This window comes from Triturus cristatus, chromosome 4_2 (assembly GCF_964204655.1).
Source record: "Triturus cristatus chromosome 4_2, aTriCri1.1, whole genome shotgun sequence".
In the NCBI taxonomy this organism is placed as follows: domain Eukaryota; kingdom Metazoa; phylum Chordata; class Amphibia; order Caudata; family Salamandridae; genus Triturus; species Triturus cristatus.
The window spans coordinates 785,419,911-785,442,355 of NC_140586.1; the positions used below are offsets into that span (position 1 = coordinate 785,419,911).

Here is a 22,445-nt window from a genome sequence, read left to right on the forward strand (position 1 = left end):
AAGCGGCCCTGCGGCCGCGAAAGTGAAAGTTATCGCGGTAAAGAGCGACGCGCGCGCCCGCGCACATGCACTGTAGCTCTAGGCTGGCCTGGTAGCACTTTTTGGAGCCCTCACAAAATGTCTCGCCAGACCAGCGCATGCGCTGGGTCAGGCGAGACCTAAAAATCGTGACTAACCGCCAAAGTAAGAAGCATTAGAGGACACACAAAACCCACATGATGCGCGAGTAACGAAATCCCATTTGTACCGGTCCAAGTACAGCTGAGCAGTCACTTCCGGGGCATCGGATTTGTTTTTTTCCGGGGCATACTTTGGGAGATATTTCTTCTTAGACCAATTGCAGGTTGTTTAGGGAAGTTCTACCACCAAGACCCTCCTCTCAGCCTGTCAATCACTATAAATTGCCTCGCCCTGGTATTTGGTAATAGAGAGCACAGCAGGGTTTAGTGGTGGATTTAGAACGGTTGAACAGAGGTGAGAGGTAAGTTCTTCTTCTGGGGAATCTCCCGCCGTACTTGCAAAGGGTTAGCTCGTTTTTGTTACATAAGGTGTTCCCGGTCTTTTGTTTAATGTGATACAAGTAAAGGCACTATTTGTGTTTCTCGTTTGTGTACAACATTGTCTGGTCTGTTCTTTATTTGGTTTGTTTAAACAAAAGTGTAAGGTCGGAGGGAAAGTGGGGGGGGGGGATGTTAAAGAGCATTTGGTTACAGCCTTAATTAGTCAGCTAATGAAAGCGAACTAAACGCTGCATGTATTTGTTTCGAGGTATCGGTTGTGTCAAAGAAGCCGGGCAGTACTGTGTGTGTGTCACATTCAACAGTAGCGCAGCGGGTCAGTTTACCTGAACCCCCTCCTTTCATGTATGTTTATTATAGCACTCCGGCTCTTCATAACCTCAATTCTTAAGTAGTTTCGTTCGACAGCCCAAAGTGCTTCGGGAAATGTAGTCCTGGGTCGTCTCTCTGGAGTTGGTCAGGATGGCACCTGTTCGCAATGACTAGTCACTGAAAAGGGCAGGAGTTGAACTATGTTGTCTTCACGGGTTAGAGTTAGGCGGGAACCCTTTTCTACCACCCCGAATGGGAGGCGCGCTCGCCCTCATTTGCTTTTGATATGTATGTGTTTATATTCCCTGTTTGAACTGGCTGCAAGCTCTGCTGCTAATGTCCTAGTGCATAGCTTCCTTATTTAGTATTTGTCAGTACTACGTCAATCTACCCCTGCTATGCATTGCTGTTATCGCGTGAAAAATTACCCACACCCACCAATACCACAAAGCTAATGCGGTACATTGAAACCCCTCGGGATATAGGCACCATACAGTGTGCGTTCGTGTCTATTGGTGCCATACGTAATGGCCCGTGCATGGGTATCACGAGAAGTGGAACCCTGTCAGTCATGCCAACCACCCAAAAAAGTTTGAGTTGCTTTTTGATAGGCAGAAGACTCGAAGAGGCGCATGGTGCCAATCAAACTAGTGTAAAAAAAATGCCAGTGTAAAAAAATGCTACGTGACGTACTGCTTAAACAGCCATTCCATATCCTATTTTTTTTTTTTTTTTTTTTGTATATTTATATAGCGCTAACTCGACCCGAAGGTATTGGAGCGCTTTACATGAGCACCGTATTTACATTACACATTAAGGCACGGGGAGTTTAAGTGATTTGCACTGGATGTGGACGCGACCCCGAGGCTCGAACCCTGGTGTCCAGCAGCAAAGTCGGCAGTCCAGCTGACGGACCACATCCTGTTCCCTTAAGGGCCTTATAGCGCCAGTCCTGCACGGTGCAGGATTGGAGCCGTAAGGCGCGCTGTGTCTGAATGAACGTGAGCATTAGCGTGGCCTGCCCGGCCAGTGACCTATGGTCAGTGACTAATTCACTAACCAGCATTTGCAATGCACACCGTCTTCTTGCGTTTGTGAAAGTTGGAGCTATTGGCGTTACAAATGATAGTGTTTTTTACTTTTGTGTTTTTTCTTTGCAGTGGAGTGATTATTTTTGTATAGCGCTGGTGCCATTCGTATTTCCTCTCGGCTTTGGGGAACTAGAGAAAGAAGTAACGAGGAAAGGTAGAAAATTTAAATTAAACCACCGGAAAAAGGGGAAGGAGTTGCTGTAAAGGTTCGGGGATAATGCAGGCGAGAGCGTGATGGGCGGGTGAGAGGGGTGAGCGCGACGGAGAGAGAGGAAGACAGACTCCAAGAGTAAGTAAGAGAGTTAAAGAAAGGGAGTAGCCTATGAAAGGGAGAGGAAAAAACAGTTATTCTGGGTAAAGAGACACTAGGTGTGGCAGAGATTAACAGGATAAACAAGAGATACAGACTGAGTGGCGAGTACATGAATGAGTTGTGTAGTCAATAGAAAGTTATTCCAGAAAGCAACCAATTGGCAAACAGTTATGTAGTGGTTAGTAGGAAAGTATGCCAAGCCATGTGTGAACCAGAGTCGGTGCGAAGTGTACAATGAAAGGGGATACAAAACAAACACATTCAATACCATAAAACCATTAACTTGGTTAAAAAAAAAACATGTTAACAAAAGTATTATTCTGTTGTATTTCTGTGCTTTCACTGCATAATTTAAAGACCATCATAGACATTTATCTTAACATAAAGCTCCATATTTTGTTCAACGTAGCCAAAAATTGATTATAGTAAGCATCAAATATACACTTTCTGCCGTTTTCTCGACAAAATGAGGAATTGGCCGAGTTCTTAAAATCCGTTCGTAGTTAATTGCTACAGTCCAGTTTTTTTTTTTTCATTGCATTCTGGGACTATTGGTCTTTTTTATATTATTAAAAAGCTAGGACACCAAGCCTCACAGTAGAAGATAATAATGGTAATAACCATTAAATAATCCTGTGCTTGAGCTGCTAGTCACTCATGAACCTGGGAAACTATGCAGCTATTGAAGCTTTTTTTTTTTATCAAGAAAACCGATGGAGAGATAGCTAAGGTTTGGTGAGTAGGTTACTGGAAGGGGAAAAGCATCAAAATGAAAGTGATGCATAGAAAAAGCAGGCATCAAAATGCATCGGATCCTAAAGAGGATGGTAGGGCGTGTTCACATGGCTCCTGTTATGTTACAGAGAATTTGTTGAGCGCGCGTTCACCAAACGGTTTCTTGGCGCTAGGAGAGAGAAACAGGAGGCAGCAGAGGGACAGGAGCTAGTTGTCATAAGCCTGAAAAAATAGCTGAGTCTTCAGTAGTTTCCTGACTAAGGCATAGGTGGTGGCTGTACTTATCTCCAGAGGTAGAGCGTTCCAGAACTGCGGTGCCAGTACTCCAAAACGAGCGCCGCCCACTTTTTTACGTTTGAAGGTAGGGATGGCTAGTAGGTTGTGATGAATGGACCGGAGGAACCGATTGGGGACATAGCGTATGATTTTTGATGAAATGAAAGCTGGTGAGTTTCCATACAAAGATTTGAAGATGGTGCACCCCAGTTTGAAAAGCCCTCGTTTGGCCACAGGTAGCCAGTGGAGGACCTTCAAAAGAGGCTGGATGTGGTGCCATCTAGGCTGATGGAAGATCAGTCTGACCGCCTGGTTCTGGACAAGTTGGAGGCGTCTAAGCTAATAGGCTGGGATGCCTACGTAGAGGCAGTTGGAGAAGTCCATTTGGGAAATGACCAGGGCTAAGACGACTAAGGTCCAGGCTTCTTGAGATAGGAATCTACTAATTTTTTTGATTCTGCCCAATTGGAAGAAGCCGGCTGAGACCACAGAGCTGATCTGGGCCTTCATCGAGAGGTCGTTGCTGACCAGTATTCCAAGGCTCTTTGCGGAGCTAGCTGGGGCAGAGGGGTTGCCTAAGTAGGGAGGCCAGAAGTTGGGAGTTCCATGGGTTAGCAGGGCCACCCGTAAGAATTAACTGTTTTGTCAGGATTGAGTTTCAGCTGGTTTCCTTTCATCCAATCGCTAATAAATGTCATAGTATCTAGAAAGTGGGTTAGCGAGGATGGGAGGAGGCTGATATTGAAAATCAGCTGAAGGTCATCCACATAATTATAGGTTACGACTTCCCTGTCCCGAAGGGAAGAGATTAGTGGGAGAAGGTATAGATTGAAAAGGAGTGGGGAAAGGGAAGAGCCCTGAGGGACTCCACAGGAGGGTTTCCTCTTTTTAGACGAGAAATTGGCAAGACGGACTGATTGAAATCTGTTACTAAGGAAAGAGGAGAGCCAATCCAGAGCCCGCCCCTGGATCCTGGCATTATAGACACGGTCCAGAAGGATGTTATGGTCTACTGTGTCAAAAGCCGCGGACAGATCCAGGAGGACCAAAGCCTGAGTAAGCCCTTTATCAGCACTCCCTATGAGCTCGTCCATCACTGTCAAAATGACAGATTCAGTGGAGTGACCAGGTCGGAAGCCGGATTGATGAGGGTCCAAAATATGATGCAGTTCAACAAAAGAGCCTAGTTGTGAGGAAACATAAGCCTCTAAGACTTTACCAAGGTATGGTAGAAGTGATATGGGTCGATAGTTGCCAGGGATGGAGGGGTCAGCACCCGGCTTCTTCAATATGGGGATAATTTCCGCAGACTAAAGAGGCCGGGGACTATGCCCTCATCCAGTGATTTAAGAGGGAAAGAGGATGGTCAGGACATCTAGAGAAGGTCTGTTGAAGGATGTGAGGGGGGCAGCAATCTGTTGGGGACCCTGTACTGACTTTTTTTAGTAACCCCAAGAAGGTTTCCGAGGAGATAAGGGGGAGCTGGGTCATCGGGTGGCAGATCCTTGGTGTTAGAAGGGGTGGGGGTGCAGAAGGGCGAGATACTGGCTTTAATGTCAGTGATCTTGTCCATAATATAGGAGTTGAGTGAATCGCAAAGGGATCGAGAGGGAGTTGGCTTAGGCACTATTCTGTCGGGTTTAGACAACTCACTGACTATAGAAAAAATGTCTTTGGCTTTGTTGGCTGAATCTACGACCTTTTTTGAGAAGTAGTCTGTTTTGGTTAGGAGAATGGCAATTTTATATTCCTTTAATAGAGTGGTGTAAGTAATTTTGTCAACTAAGTAATAGTGGAGTCTCCACGTACGCTCAGCTTGTCTGAATGCAAGTTTCCTAATTTTTAGGTCCGTGGAGAACCATCGCTGGGCGTCATGTGGTCTGCAGATTTTAGTGTATTTAAGTGGGGCAACGTACTCTCTTGTGGATTCAAGCCAAGACTTGAGATTTGTGGCCTGATCATGGATTGACTCTGAGTCAATTGGGGCCGTAAGACTAAGATGGGAACAGAAAAGATCAATGTTAGCATTTTTCCAGCTCCTTGACATAAGATTTTTGGTCGGTTTAGGGAGTTGAACTTCCGGTAGGGTAAAGGACAAAAAAGTGATGATCCGACCAAGTGCACCGAGAGATCAGAAGGGTCGAGGGAGTCATATTCGCTGTCCAGACCTGGTCTAAAATAGGTCCCTTATTGTGGGTAGGTACCTGCACATGTTGAGTGCAGTTCATACCCAAAAAAAGGTCCGTTAATTCAATAGAGCTGGCGCTCTCCATTGTGTCTAAGGGCCAGTAATTGAAGTCCCCTATAATACGGAGTCTAGCATGAACAATCGCCAGGTGACTGATCATTTCTCCCAAGGCCTGGGGAAAAGTGGACATATAGCAGGGGGGTCTATAGAAGAGGGCACAAGTGAAGGATGATTTGGGGGATTCTAGTTTAAAGACTAGACTATCAACAAAAGGTACACCCTTAATCTCCATAGTCTTGAACTGATGGTCCTTAAGGATAATGGCTGCAACACCGCCACCCGCTTTCTCTGAGGGGCGGTTGGTTTGGAGAATATAATAATTATCTGGCAAGTCTGCCAGAATGTCCGGTGTAGATTCCTCTGTGAGCCATGTTTCCGTAAGAAGTAGATCAGGCCTCTCCAACTGTAGAAGTTGGAAGATCTCAAGTTGGTGTTTCACCATAGATCGAGTGTTTAAGTATATAACAGAGAGGCCCCCTAGGCTTTGAGTGCTGAGAGAATTGGGCGGGATGCCATTAGGAGTGTCAGATTCATGAGTAAGGAGGACTTCAGGGAAGGAGGATCTGTTTCGTAAGATACCTGCTTCAGCCAAACGGAGGCGGGTGTGGGTAGCGATCTCCCATTTCCCCTGCAGCTCTCTGAGCACAATCGAGGCATATTTTAGGGGAGGGGTGGGGGGGGGGGGTTAATGGCCCCTGGGCCTGACCGGACGGGCGCAGACGGGTTTGCCTTTGGTGCGCCTTCGGCTCACTGGCGGCGCGCCCGCTGCGTGCGTCCGCTGCGCGGCTGTGATCTCATCTGGTTTTATGCGGGGTCAGGGCAGGTGGCAGGAAGTGAGGGGAGATGCAGGGGGAGGAGCCACGTCCCCCTCCGTTCAATCGGCACAACAGCCGTGACGGACCGGGGGACAATGGGCTCCCTAGATGCCTGAGAAGTGACTGAAGGCAGTGCGAGGGTGAGTGGAAACAATAGTTCAAAGTGCAGATAAAAGATTATTTTTAAAAACGGCGATTGAACTCACACACAACACAATTAGTAGTCAATTGTATATCTCGCAATGCCGATAGATTCAGCACTTTTTTTGGCAAGTGTGAACTATGGCTTTTGCTTTGCGACGCTCCCGGTATCTCCTGTGAAAAGGAACTGTAATGGAAAACATTATTAGAAAGCAGAAAGGTCAATTGGTTAGGGGGGATTTTAGTGTGACCTTTCATGCATGATGGTGGTCAGAGGAGTCTCAAATCCCATCTGTTTGAGTTAAGCATGCAAGAAAACATTGCCAGCTGATGCCTGATTTGACTTTTAATCTACAATGGACACTGAACGTTTTTTATTTTAAATGATCCAGGTGGGTTTTGCATGCACTTGTTTTGGTTTCAGTATCACTGGCCTGCAAGTATAAAAGAGGTGCCAAAGTAAATGAAATCTAAATGTTAATTTTGATCTGACAGACCTGGTAAATCATCCTGATGTCAAATGCTTTCTTGCAATGAGCTTCTAACACTATGTAAAGATGAACAGAGGCAAATGTAGATCAAAGATTTATTCCATCAGTACAAGGAACGGATGGGCGCCAGGCTACACAGCCTCCCATCCAGGACATCAGTGGAAACTGACATTCTGGACTGGAAACTGTCTAGAACCCACAGATTCCATGCCTCGCTCCCCCACTATACAATTGAAATAAAACAATATGTGAAATGCATAGTATGTAATTAAGCAATACACAACGCATCCCCCCTCCCTAGAAAATAAAAAAATAATAATAATGGCGAGACCTAATGGGCAAGAAGAAAAATGGAAGGAAGAATTTTTGGGGGTGAATTCTGGAAGGGTGAGATTCTTTTCACTGATTTCAGTGGTGACTTGGACATCCTTGGGTGCTTCATTCAGTTCATCCTTGGGTGCTTCATTCAGTTCAACGCTCTTTCTCTTGCTACACTATCTTCACAACCCAAATCAGCTTGAATTTTAATGCAATCAAAATAATCCTCCACCCATTCAAAACTCAACGGATGTTCAATATTGGGTGTAATCTCACTATGCTTCTGATCCAGATCAAGTGCAACATTTTTTAGGTTCCAAACCCTTCCATCTTTAAGTCCAATGGCATTACCGAGAACTTCCACCACTTGTTGTGGTGCTTCAAACATGATTTCACCTTTAGGCACTTTAGCGGGTCTTTTGATTTTGACCCAGTCACAGACCCTTACAGCTACATCCTTTGAGCCATGATGTGCATCATAGTATTCCTTACTTTTCCCATGTGCTGTTTCTAAAATATTCTTTATTTCTTCAGGTGACCATTGTTCAATCCCATCTTTCATAATCCAGTTGGGACTGAATTTGCATCTAGGCTTTCTACCTCATCAAAACAAAAGGTGACAAACCTGTTGTAGAATGCTTTGTTACCCTGTAAGCCCATACAGCTTTTTGTAATTCCAATTGCTTACTCATTGCAGCCTGGATTACACCTTTAGTACACGGTTAAAGCGTTCTACTGCTACTGGGATTATAAAGTGAAGATGTCTTATGTTGGATGCCACACTTCTGAAAATATCCTTTTGCAGTATTGGAGGTAAATTGTACCCCATTGTCACTTAATACACATCCAGGTAACCCTTCCAAAACAAATATCTTATCTAAATTTTAAAACCGTGTGTATCTACTTTATCTACAATCCTAACTACAGGCCATTTGGTGAATAAATCAACCGCAACAATGCCATACTCCCTCAACTCACCTACCGGTCCAAAAATATCAATTGCAATCACTTCCCAAGCGAGACTGGGAATCAACCCTTCACTCATTGGGGGTCTCAAGGTCTTTAAGGATTTGTCCGCAGAGGAACAAATTGAGTATCCTCTAACAAACTTCTCCACCTCCATGTCAACTCCCGGCTACCAGAACATGCCCTTAACTACTAGCTTGGTCCTGACTACTCCAAAATGTCCTTTGTGACACAACTCTAAAACTTTCCTACGTAAACTCCTAGGTGGTATTATTCTATCACCTCTTAGTAGCAAATCCTTAACCAGGGATAATTCTGTTCTCCCATCCCCAAAGGCTTTTTCTTCCAATTTGATATTGTTTCTTTGGCCACCCTTTATAAATATGGTTAGAAACCGCTTGTAAAACATCATCCTTAGATTGTTCATCCACCCATTCAGTTTTAGTAATGACCGGTGTGCCAAAATCTTGAATAAGGGTAATGCTGAAATTACCCCAAGGTTCATCCTCACACTTCTCTAGAGGTGCAGGTAGTCTGGATAGGCAATCCGCTACTACATTGTCTTTTCCCGGTACATAAATGTCGTCTTTCATCCTCATGGATATTCTTGCCAACCAATCGGAAGCTCCCACACTACCCTCACTGGTCAACATCTTTACCAAAGGTCGATGGTCAGTGCGGATGATAACTGGCTTACCCCACACAAGCTCTAAAATGTTCTAACTCCCAAGCACAGGCTAATGCTTCCCTTTCAATGATGGGATATCTCGTCTCTGCAGGAGATAAAGCTCTTGAAGCGAACAGAATAACTTTTTCATGACCCATTATTTTCCTCCTGTGACAGGACTGCACCCAGTCCTTTATCTCTTGCGACCGTGGTCAAAAAACACTCTTAAGTTTGGATCGCTACAACTTGAGGCATTCACATTATCCAAATGCGTTTTGATCATTAAAGTCTTTTCACATTCTACGGTCCATTCTAACTTAACATTTTTTTTAAAAAAAGTGAGCGGATATTTTATACCATGCTTGTAATATTCAGTAATTCCTAAAAAGGATCTAACTTCATCCTTAGTGCAAGGAGCTGGAGATCTCAATCGCATTAATAAGTGAAGGTTTGGGTTTCACACCATCACCACTAATATTGTGTCCTAAATACGATACCGTTCTCTCACCAAATTTACATTTGCTGAGCTCCACACTTAAACCAGCATTCTGTAAAATTCCCAAAACCTTATTAAGCAAATCATGTTCTCCCTTGTTCGCAGCAGCCACAAGGATATCATCCTGAAACTCGCACCTTTCATTCCACCATAGGGCTTGTGCATCAGTCGCTGAAAGACAGCAGCGGCTGAGGCAAGGCCAAATGGCATACGCTTGAACTGATAACACCCAAAAGGTGTAATAAACGCAGTGAGCTTCCTTGTTTCTGGTGACAAAATAACTTGATGCTAGGCTGCCGATAGGTCAATGGTTGAAAACCAGCTAGCCCCTCTGAGTGAAGAAACCATTTAATTGATCTTAGGCAAAGGACATTTCTCTGTTATTATTTAAATGGCGTAAATCAATGTACAAACACATTTTTCTGTTGCCCTTCTGTGCGACGACAACCGGAAAAATCCATTCAGAGCTTTCCACTTCCTCAATTACGCCCTTAGTTAACAAATCTTGTAACTCTTTATTGACTTCATCCCTTATCAGTATGGGGATTGGCTTTACCTTATGAACTTTTGGTTCTTCCGCTTCTTTAAGCACTATTTTGTATTCACACCCTGAGTCCCCTTAACTTCTTTCCAAAAACACCCGGGAATTTAACTAATTACCCCCACCCTCCCATTTTGCTGGTTTCGTCCATTATCAGAGCTTTTTCCTCACTATTTGGGTCTAAAATGTGTAAATTCTTTTGATCAAACCAACCCGGAACTGATGGTCCATGTTCTGCCACATACAATTTACCTCTTGCTGATCTTCCTTTGAACAGGAATGTAAGCCATCTGAATCCCAGCATGTTCATTTTTTCCCCCGTGAAACATACCGGGTTCACATCAGTAGGATACAAATCGTTCCCCATTTTACCTATAAACTTATCTTTACAGACCGCCTCATTTACAATGTGATCCAGAATCCGCATACACATTAATCCTGACCCCCCCCCCCCCCCCCCAAGACACTTCACATATAGGTTTCCCTTTGACTGATTCATCAGACATTTATGACAGTTCCCTTGTAGACTTTTAACACCACTGTCTTCACTGTCCACCCTAACCTCAGTATCCTCTTCACCTTCCCACACATTTCACATTACTTCTACGGCACATTTTGCTAAAATGACCCATCAACCCACAAATGCCGCATTTCTTCTTTAACGCTGGGCAATATTTACTAAACGCTATATATTCCTTGCTATTGCAACGATAACATCTCCTCATCTTGTTTCCATTCTTTCTGTGCATTCTTCTGAGGTTGATTAGGCCAACGTCCTGTGGTGTGTTGTCCTTGGTTCTTATTTGCATTCTGTAACTTGAAGACTCCATTAGGATCCTTTTCCAACTCTTTAACCACAGTGGCGCACCTTCCCGACATTTCTGATTTTGTCATTATGGCCAAAACATCTTCTAAGGGTGCATCTCCGTTGACCCACAATCTGTCTTGTATGGAAGAATTATTATTGTGCATGACCAGTTGGTCCCTAATGAGATCGTCGTGAAGATTTCCAAAATTGCAATCTATTGCTAGTCTCTTGAGGTCATCTAACCACTCATCCACAGGTTCCTCCTTGGAAAATCTGTCTTGTTACCCCGATACACACCGTCGGAGCAAAATATTTGTCAAGGTCATTTAATGCCGCCTCAAACACATTCACTTCGCTACCAGTGACTTTTTGCATTTGTGAATTTTTTAAACCCACAGGACCTAAAGAATGAAGTAGCAGTCGTTCGTTTTTTTTATTTATTTATTTTTTTTTTTTTTTTTTGGTCCAGTTTCATCTTACCCTCATCAATGGCTTCAATGTAATTCACAAAATATTCCTTCCAATCTACCCACTTTATGGTGGGCTGTGATCCAGTCACCCAAAATGCATGTGGGGGGCTTATTGTGAAACTTTGTTGTCCCATGGTTTGTACTTCTGTTTGGGGTACCTGGTCCCCTTGATCCATAAACAGTTCCCAATTATTCACTAGTGGGATATATGTATTGTAAAACTTGTAGGATTAAATTCTATTGCAAAGATGACTCGCAAATTACAATGAATTATTCAACATGTATATTTCCTTTTTCTCTTTGTTTCCCTTTATATTTTTTTTAAATAATTAAATATCCCCCCCAACTCTCTCACCTGTTCCTTTAGTTTAATTATTGCCTCTCGACGTTGTTCTGTCTTCCACTTAACGATTATTTATATATATCTTTTAATGATGCTGTGAGGATACAATCTTCCTGCATTTGCGATCGTAATTCCGAAAAAGGGCCGCTGTGCGACCTTGCGCGCTGTTGCTGAAATGCGCATGCTCCCGCATTCAGAACCTTTTATGACGGAGCAAGCGGGGTTCGCGCTAGATGAGAGAATGTTGTTGCCGCTCGAAGGATGCGGCCGATAGTTTCCGACAGTCCACGTTGCTTTGTAAGTAAATATTCCTACCTTCAATCCGATCGGCACTTTGTAGCACGGATTAGGTTGCAAGCCAAAGAGGGGTAGATATTATTACCATTCAAAGACGAAATGTTCGATGATAAATCTTCTTATTCTTTTCCCTTTTTTTTTTTTTTTTTGAGATGAGTAAAGGATGATTAGATCCTCGTGAGTTCAATCTGTATCGTCGCCAATTGTAAAGATGAACGGAGGCAAATGTAGATCAAAGATTTATTCCATAAGTACAAGGAACAGGTGAGCGCCAGGCTACACAGCCTCCCATCCAGGACATCAGTGGAAACTGACGTTCTGGACTGGAAACTGTCTAGAACCCACAGATTCAAAGCCTCGCTCCACCCCTATACAATGGAAAGAAAACAATATGTGAAATACATAGTATGTAATAAAGCAGTACACAGCACACTAGTTATGGGAATAGCCTAATAGGGGCTCATTAGCAGAGCACAGCTGCTGCAAATGTGGTGAATGAAGTGTAGAATAGGAAACTAATAAACAAGTTATTTTAGTTCACTGCATATGAAATCCCCTATCTCGGAAGGTTTTTTTTTTAAATCAAAAAGTATGCTAACCTTCAGCAGTCCACTCTACTTCTACAAGTAGACTGGGGAGCAGAAGAAACATTCTGCGGGAGAAAAAAAAAAACAGTGCACATATTCAAACCTCTGTTTGCTAGGGGCATAGGTGTGGTGCTGTCACGCCATCTACAACTCTGAAATGAAATACCAGAATTTGTAAAGAGCACAGCTACCTCCGGAGAGGTGACCTTGTCTGGTGGGGGTGGTAGCGAAGTTTAACAGCGGTTTTGGGGTCGGGGGAAGCAGGCATGTGCCTTGCTTTTTTGTAAAGCTGCACCCGCTTCACGAAAGAGCGCAGCGGGCGGAAAGCTCCCGGCCGTACTAACACATAGTGGATCTCACTCCCCCCCCTCCCCCCCCCCCCCCCCCCCCCCTCTCCCCACTGTTGCAGCGACGTGCTGAGTGGGCACGGAGTATGGGAGGAGGGAGGTTGAAGTGATCGTACCTTCATCAGAGGACGGCGATGACTAATCGAGGGGAATTGTGTTAGAAGGCAGTAAAGAGCAGCGGTGGTGTCAAATTATGGGAAGCAGCAGGCGGGTCTGAACTTTTAGTCCATACAGCATGTCTTGCATATGCGCTGCCAGGCTCAACCTAAAAATAGAGCCAAGTCCTGTCTTCTAACTAAACAGTACCTGCAGAAGAGGACAGCTCTGACACAAGGTTTACGCTGACCCAATAGCCAATCCGTATGTGGAGTTCTGCACTATTAACATGTCTGTTAAAAGATCAACACTAGACATTAGGCTGGATTCAGACTGCCAATGGAGTCAAGGTAGATTAGCCCTGAGGAACAGGTTTGATCCCCTTATGTCCCTGGAGGAGATGGATTGACTGCAAGGGGCGAAAGATTATGTTGAGAAAATTCCCGTAGAACTGAATATTGCTCAAATCACCCCTACAACTATGGCTCCTTGTCACCCAAAGACGAGTAAACTCTGCACTCATTACCCAATTGGGGGGTGGACCACAGATAAAATTACTGTATCTGAATGTATAACAGGAAATATGTTGGGCAACTCTATGCTTACAGGAGGACAGGATTACCGAGGTCGTAGCCCATGCATCCCTACGAATTCAGCACCCACAAGTTGTTCAGACTACACTAGCGCTTAATATAGATGTTAGCACTGGAGTATCTGACCACACCTTGGCCCAAAAGGGAGACAACCACTAGAGGGGATTGAAATGATCTCATGGAATATAGCCGGGTTGTCCTCCAAATTTCACAACCAGGAGTGGAGGCAATATATCGCCAGATTTCATGTAATTTGTTTGCAGGAAACCTGGGTGGTGGACCATAATCCCTTTCATTTAGCAGGGTACAAGTGCTTCTCGGTCCTCGCACAGAAATTGGCCCCGGGAAGAGCAATGGGAGGGCTAATTATCTATGTGGATTTGCAGCTAGATGGAGTGTGGACTGATTTAAACTGGAACTCAGTCAACACACAAGCAATTGGGTTTCATGCATGTAGATTAAATGTTATCCTGATTAATGTATACAATGCCATAGCAGGGAGTGGGAAGGGGCGAATAATATGACCTGGATAATTAACTGACTCGAGAGTTGGATCAAAGGAAGAAGAGTATGGCCCCGTGTGTGGTTTTGGTGGGAGACTTAAACTGTTATCTGTGTCCTAATTTAAGATCGCTGGAGGATGTTTGGTCTGGTTGCACACTGGCAAAAGGGCAGTATTTTGAACACACCCCGGAAGGGCTGGAGCTAGAGAGGGTCCTGAAAAACCACGCGCTAAGGTACACACTAGACCTGGTGGGTCCTAAAGATGGCTGTGAGGTCACTCCTACATTCAAAGGAAGAGGGCATTGCTCCATTATAGATTATATAGTTGTCATCTATTCTGGGACTGGATAATTGAGGTAGACATTGAATGGAGCATATTTAGTGACCATAACCCATTCGTAATGAAGATCAAGAATTGGTCTTCCTGTAACGCTAAGAAAAGGGGTCAAGGCAACTAGCACAGTGAGGGTAACCGATCAAGGGAGACGCCTCAGATGGGCAAAAGTGGATGGGAATGCTTTCTATAGATCCTTAATGGAGAAAGGCAAAGAGATGATTGGGGTGTGCTTAGATCCCTCATTGGGACCTGTTGTGGTTAAAGCCTTTGAGTCCATGGCACACCTCATAGATGGCCTCTTAAAATCAAATTCGAAAGTGGAAGTCCAATCCTCCCCAAGATGGTTTGACAATAACTGCTCCCGAGCCCATAAAGAGTTAAAAGAATGTTCTAATTAGTTCCAAGAGACAAGACTCGTATTGCACAGTGCAGGATTGCATATAAAAAAGCAACTAAACAAAGGAAGTTGGCACTCCAATCACAGGCATGGGAAGATTTACGGGATGCAGCAGACAGAAGAGGCTCAAGTGCATTCTGGAAAATAATAAACAAACCATGTTTCCAGGACAGTGCTGCTCCAGTAATTGGTACAACCATTCTCCCGGAGCAATGGTCTGGCCACTTTGAATTACTATATAATCATTCAACGGAGATTTCCAGGGGTGATGGGAGACTTTGCCCATGGGTGACTAAAACTGAATTCTTATTGGAGTAAATGGTAGTGGGCAATGAAGGATTGGCCCAAAATAAAGCCCCAGGACCGGATGGAATCCCCCCCCAGATCTTTACTTAAGTAGGGTTGACCTCTGGGCCCCAATCCTAACCAGGGTAATAAACACAGCGATTGCGACGGGTATGCCACGATCCTGGTCCAAGGCTATAATAGTTCCAATTTTTAAAAAAGGGAAAAGGGATGACCCGCAGTCTTACCGACCCATTTCCCTAATTGATGTGACGGCCAAAGTCTTGGGGCGAGTAGTTTTAAATCGCCTGTCAGACTGGGCTGAAGACCAAATAATCACGGATTTGCAATATGGGTTCAGGACCGGAAAATCAACTAAAGAACAGTGCTTGAACTTTTATTTATTAGTGGCTAAATGTACCCTTGCAAGTGAGCAGGCTGTATATCTGGGGTTCATGGATCTCTCAGCCGCTTTTGACCATGTCAACAGGGAAAAGCTTTGGGCTATGATCAGACTAGGGGTAGATCAGGGCCTAGTTGACATCTTAAGAGCTCTCCACTGGAACACCTCTGCCAAAGTGTGTTTTAACCTGGAAGGTGACACTACAGCACCCTTCCCTTGCACTAGCGGGGTGAGACAGGGATGCATCTTGGCCCGTTCCTGTTCTCATTGTACATAAACGAGTTAGAACAGGCACTATGTAAATTGAATGTAGACACCCCTCGAGTATGCTCTCGTCCGATCCCTGTGTTGTTGTACTCTGACTATGCGGTACTTTTAGCCCGCACACCCAAAGGTCTTCAGAGTTTGTTAGATGGGTTAGTCAGCTTTATGGCCAGTTTAGATCATCGGCCAATCTAACTAAATCCTATGTATTGTTGGCTGGATCTAAACCTTGTAAAAAATTCTCGTATAAAATGGAACAGGTTAAGACCTTTTCCTATCTGGGTTTACTTTTCGATGGGTTTTTAATTGAAGAGCGGAGCTCAAAATTAGTGGCGTCCACAGGGGCCATAATGAGCTATGGGCGTAGGCTGGGTAGGTGGTCCCCAGAACAGGTCATGCACCTATATGGCTTAATCTGCTGCCCCAAAGTAACGTATGGGGCTGAAGTCTGGGGTTTTGTATCTACCCAACAAATACAGATTGAGGAGAACAAATTCCTGAGAAAGATCCTCCAAACTTCACAAAGCACACCGGCCCAGATCACTCATGCTGAATTGGGAAGGGTATACATGGAGGAACTGATTAAGGTCAGACCTTTCACAGCTTGGCTAAGAATTTGGTCTAATATGGAGGCAGGTTTGAGCAGACAAATAATTAGGGATTGCATGGACAGAGACAAGGGAATGTGCATTCCATGGCTGAATTACGTAAGAACTGCTCTGGAGGGATTAGGTTGTAAGGATCTCTTTTAACCCAACAATAACTCATGAGGATAAACTCAGAATTAAAAATCTTTTATGCTAAAGATTGCACGTAGAACGGTTCTTGAAAAAAGTAAGCCCACAGTTCGTACCCATAGCATGGTAAAGACAGTAGAAGGCATGGAACCGTATCTTGCTCTTATGTACAATGCACAGGATAGGTTCTTAATCACTCGATTTAGGCTTAACCTCTTACATCACCTGTTGGCTGACCCACTTGGTTTTACTGTTACAGTTGAGCAGAAGGGTACCTGCGGCTGCGACAATAGGTCTCTGCAGGATACCCTTTGTAAGGAGTCCCAAGTTTTCTGCAGGAGCGTCAGGAATCCGAAGACAATGCCTCAGCCTTCCCCCTACGGCCCTCCGACTCTATCAGACTCTAGAGTAGCGGATGGCTCGCCAGGGGAAAACAGGGAAACAAAACAAGGAAAGGTGGGGGAAACTCCTGTAGCTTGGCTGAAGACAGGTCAGGAAAGGGTAGGCGTTACTCTGCTGTAAAACAAAGACTATGTTAACTCCAGCATGCACAGTATGTAACATATGTAACTCTAACCCTAGATCCCACCTACCACTAGTTTGACACTTCAGCGTTGATAAGGTGTAGACACTACGATTTCAATCTAGAGGATCCTATATTACAAAAGACACAGGGTTAAAGAGGGAATATTCGCTGACACCTCAATTAGACTATTAATGAGGGCAACGCACCTAACACACTAGTATGTACTTGGTGAGGGTTCACTACATAAATCGTAGACGTCTGTAGCTAAGATGTAGACGAAGATCTGTCAACAGAAGAAAACAATACTAAGTACTCCAACTGTTCGTTATAATTCATAGGTAATGAAAAAGGCAGCGCATAGCGCTGTTACCATGCTTCTGTCGTGTAGAAAGTGCTGGCACAGTGGTCCACGCTTGTATCCCCAATGATGTAGTAGCCTCACTCTCCTTTCTTGACCATAGAAAGAATACGTAACAACTGGAGAAGAACAGCCAGGTCGTAAGGTCGACAGACTCGGTACTTGGTGAGGTCTGAGGGTGGAACTCATAGGACAGACTGGACGCCTAGAAGGTGAATGAATATCCAAGGAGGAGTCTCCGCCGGAGGGGGAAAACAGGAGTATATGACAGGGTCCTAAGGGATAAGAGAAACTAAAATAAACGAGAAGCGTTCTGCTCCATAGAAAATGACCAAGACCTATGGAGAGGATTTGTGATGCAGAGCAGAACTGGATACGGGATAACCACTCAGAACGTGGAAGAGGTTCAGGACTTGGGAAAGACCCCCGAGAACAGGACAGCAACGGAGAAGATACGCGGGTTGACTAACGCGTACAAACTGGAAGCAACAGCGAAGCTGGGTGCGAGGCTAGTCAACAGGAACCTCGTACAGATGCCGAAGGGATTCGGCAAACGCTCGCTACCCACCAAGGGCTGAGGGCCGAAACAGGAAACGATACACCGGAAGTCAGGCAACGAACCACAGGACGGAAATAGAGCTCACCGCAAGAATGCTAAGCGGAGTGGAGAGCATCTCGGTTCCTTAAATACTGACTCGTCTCGCGAGTCGGACCTCTGGGCATGACACCCTTGACTTTATTATGCCCTTTTTACTCGTCACCCAGACGTAGCTTTTTATTGAGGATTTTAAAACAAATGAAGTTTAGACATGCCAAGGTTGCTCTTCTATACTTACAAAGGTCTGAAAACCCATTGATATTGCCTGCACCTTGAATTTTATTAAAGTTGCAATAAGACTTAGGAACACTAGGGGTAATGTTGAATGAATTGATGATAAATGAACTTTGTGAAGCCCAATGTAATTGTAATGCACTGAAATAATGTTTTTAAATGTACTTTTATGATATTTTTTAAATAGACCCACCCACCCCTCAAATTGCTGTGAAGAAGTTATTATGACCTGTAGTAATTAGCATCTGCCTATTTGTCATCTCCAAGCTCCATGAAACCATTTGGTGGACGAGTGCTATACAAAATCAGTCACGTAACATGTTACTCAGTGATGTACTTTATTCTCCAATTCTCTTTGCTCCAGTCTTAGTCATTGATTTTACCAATACTGTTTTACATATATTAGAGTGCAAACTTACTTAATGGTCTACCGGTTTACTCTATGGGCACCTCGTGTGTTATCTAGCAATTTGATTTTGTTAACCCATTTGACAAAAGGCAACCAAAATGTTTCAGCCAAACATTAGCGTGGTTATGTTCAGCTGTACTCTTCTGACATAACATTTACAAAAGCACAGTAAACCCAAATGAAAGCACCTCAAAGAAACCAGAGCGGTTTTATGTACTTCATTGGAGGTTATAGTTGGCGTATGGCTAGAATGCTTGCTCCTAAATTTTTTGGGGGAAATGTGTACTCTTGTGCATTACTATGTTAACGGTTTTTATGTATTTCTAGTTGTATTCCTTTAAACTAAGGTGTACTTCCTGAAACTCCACTTTGTATTTTATTTGGAACTTGCAGTGTTATTCTGTTAACTGCAAGACTTCATTCCTTGTCCTCAAAACCATCTGAATGTCTCCAGTGTTGTGAGTCCTTATCTATGGAATAAGGTATTTTTCATCCTGACAACAACTTTGTGATTTATAGGGAAAGATCCTCTAGAACCCCACACTACATTTGGTACTGGGAGTTGGGTGGAGGAGTATGTGCATTTATTTAATTGTTTGGGGGAACTAGGACCCACCGACTGATATCTACTACCAACTTTGTGGGATGAGTCGCTCAAGAAGAAACTTTCTTGAGGTTGATGTAAATTGGGAAACTTTGGCCTCAGATCTTTGTTCGTTACGTCTGACTCTTACCATAACAGCCATCCACAGCATTTTTTTAAGCGTCGGTTGCTGTTATTTATTGGAAGCTTCCCTTTTCAGTGACTGTTTCTTTCATATGGCACCCGGTTCCTCTTCCATTGTGACTCTTGCCAGAGCTACAAGTGAGCTGACGCCTACTGGAGCCTACAAATCCGACGCTGGCAGCCATCAATCTGGATCTTATAGCGTGATATGTAGGTGACCATTTTGTTGGATCGTAGCAATGCAAAGCTATAACCCCGCATCCTAACCAGGGAGTAACCATTTATTTGGACTAATGCAGCACATATCTCTGTGAAACCGCAACGCCACGAAGGTGGCCATCTTTAATTGGGACACTGTCGAACCTCTTCTAGTCTCGTCTGTTCATCTTCCATTTGTTAGTTCTATTGCAGGTGCTGCTGGTGATATTCTTTCCCGCACTTGAAGAGAATATTCTGTTTTTTAGTTTGTATTTTGCTTAGGAAGCATTGCTATTTCCATTCCTGACATTCTTTCACATTTGAGACTTATATTTTAGTCTGGTGATAATGGCAACAGTACAACCTCCACCCTTTTTACAAAGACTGGGTAGACCTAAAGTAAAGTGGATGAAACCGTGGAGGAGTACATTGCCACACCGTTAGCATCCCAAGTTTGAAAACCATGACCTCCTATATAAGGGATCATTTTCATTTCATTTGATCTATAAAGGGTTTTGACATGCAAAAATTTGTCTTAATGAGAATTGATATTGTGAGAAGCATTGAGAGATCCATCATAACTTTTCAAGTAATGAGTGGTCATAGCACTATTCAAAGTAACAAGCAAACTGGTATCTTACCTGTCAATTATACATCGGAGTCTGTGATTGCTGCTGTTACTAAGGGTGGTACATTTAAGAAAAGGCCCATGTTATTGGGGTGGAACTAGGAACCACGTGAAAAATCAGAAGATGCCATCACTGTCATAAGGTGGGGCATTTCCAAGGAGTGTGCAGAAGCATTTCTACCAACTCTGATACAGTTAGGATCTGTCATGTGGATGTGCCATGTAATTCTGTAGAAATTAAGGATGTTGACTGGTTTTCTGATGTGGTTCTCACTATTCACATGCCTTCAATTCAAGGTCGTAAATGTTAAAGGACCATTTTGTCACTGTGGATGGTAAGGCTAGTACCATGATTGCAGACTCTGGTACTCCGGTCACCATGTCATTGTTTACATGTTTCTTAGATGGTGGTCTGAGGGTGTGAAGTTGGTTCCCATTTCCCCCGCCCCCCCCCCCCATCTGCCCCAGAGCTTTTGGTGAGCAAGATCATGATATTCCAATTGTTTTCGGTGATGTCCCTGTTTTGAGCTTTTTAATCACTCAATGGTAAGCACATTTTTATACGTGTGTTCAGTGGTGTTATAGGCACGGTCTGGTTTTGAATACACTATTAAACTTGGAAGCCATGTTTCACCCGTTATTCATAAGGTAGGCCCATGCCTCTAAGTAGAGCTGATTTGAAAGTGTTACGAGAGAATTACCAGTGAGGGTGTCATTGTGCAAACTGACTCCTCAGAGTGGGTTGCTCCTGTCATTGTGACCAGAAAACGGTCTGATTTAAGATTGAGTAATCTTGACTCAATAAAAAATCAAAACATACTGGTTTGTCACCTGCTCCCACATAGCCAACAAATTATGGCCAACATTGGTGATGCAAAAACCTTTTCTACTTTTGCTTTCCCCTCAGTCCAGACGCTCAATCATGGACTACATTTGTCACACCTTTTGGGGCAATTAAGTACTTGAGACTCCTGTTTGGCCTAGCGTTGGCTGCAAGTGTTTCAAAAGATGGACGCACATTTTGGTAGCGAGTCAAGTTCAGGCGTTCCAACATGATAGCTGGGTGTACACTAAAAATGAGGCAGGGCACTTGATTGTTCTTGATAGGGTTTTAAAGTTTTGGAGGCACGTGGCTTAAGTCTAACTTGTTTATGCAGTAGGTTGAATACTTGGGGCCACACTATTTCGTCAACCCAAAGCTTGCAATGTTGAAGCCATCAAATGTGCACCTTTCCCAATGGACAAAGATGCTTTGTGTTTTTTTTTTTTGTTTTTTTTTAGGACACTGAATATTATATACGCTTTGTCACTGGCTGTGCTTTCCCTAGTTCAGCCCTTGGGCTCACTATTCAAAATTAGCAAAGTTTGAGTGGTCTCCACAAATCAATCAATCTTTGAACACTCCAAGATCTGCTGATTAATGCCCCTGCCTTACAACCGTGTGATACTAAAGGCAAGTTTTTCATTATGGTCTATGCCAGCTTTAAACGGATAGGTGTTTGGGCAGTATGTGGCTGAACGAGAAAATACTGTAGCCTTTGCTTCACGCAGTTTATCCACAGAAGAGGTTAACTATGTCATCGAGCGTGAAACTCTTGCTTGTATACGAGTGGACAAAATTAAAATCTTTATAAAGGGAACATATTTTGACTTGTTCACTGACCCAAGTCATTCGTATACCTGTTAAGTGAAAATTGTTTAGGAAAATCATCTGCACGTTTAGTTGGCTTGCTTTTTGAAACTTCAGTAATTCCGCGTGTCAAATATGTTCTGGGTGGTAAGAATTTCACAGCAGACTGTTGGTCACGCTTACTATAGCGGCTGACAGAAGGTGTTGTGGAATGTGTAGTTGTAGTGTTGGATGTTAAGACTGCATGTGGTGGCATCATTTCTGAGACTGAATGGGTATCGGCCACGGCCAAAGATGACGTTCTTGAATAGGTTTTTCAGTACACAAGTGTTGGGTGTCCATCTAGTAAATTGCAATCGGAGGAATTGCGCAGTTTTGCACACATTGCTGCATAACTGTCCTGTGAAGGTCAGATTTGTATGTGTGAACTTGAATCACCTTCTACACTAAACTGATGTGCTGCCCTACGACCAAAGGAAAGGGCAGGCATGCACTGTATCTGATACGGCGCATTCCTGTCCTTTCCCCTGCGCCAGCGCACAATGGTCTGCAGTATACCACTGCAGGCACCATGGTGCAAGGGTGCTTGCATTGCGAGGATTGATTTTGTGCAGGAAGGGACTCTTCCTGCACAAAATCAATCAATTCATGCGCTTTCCTTTGTGTGTGCTGCAGAAGGCAGCACACATAGAAAAAAGAGCACGAGAAGAAATGTTTTCATTTCTCTTCGTTGTGCCTAGT

At 43.9% G+C, this 22,445-nt stretch overlaps 1 protein-coding gene across 6 annotated transcripts in view; it reads left to right on the plus strand.

Annotated features, from left to right (window-relative positions):
• The first annotated feature begins 363 nt into the window (after positions 1–363).
• The window catches only part of MKNK1 (MAPK interacting serine/threonine kinase 1), a 183,061-nt gene continuing 160,979 nt past the window's right edge, over positions 364–22,445 (plus strand). For 2 of the 6 annotated variants that reach the window (XM_085602715.1, XM_085602720.1), the window contains exon 1: positions 364–481. The gene's annotated coding sequence lies outside the window, so the exon portion shown is untranslated. The remainder of the gene's footprint in view (positions 482–22,445) is intronic. The other 4 variants (XM_085602717.1, XM_085602721.1, XM_085602716.1 and 1 more) reach the window with 4 other exon arrangements.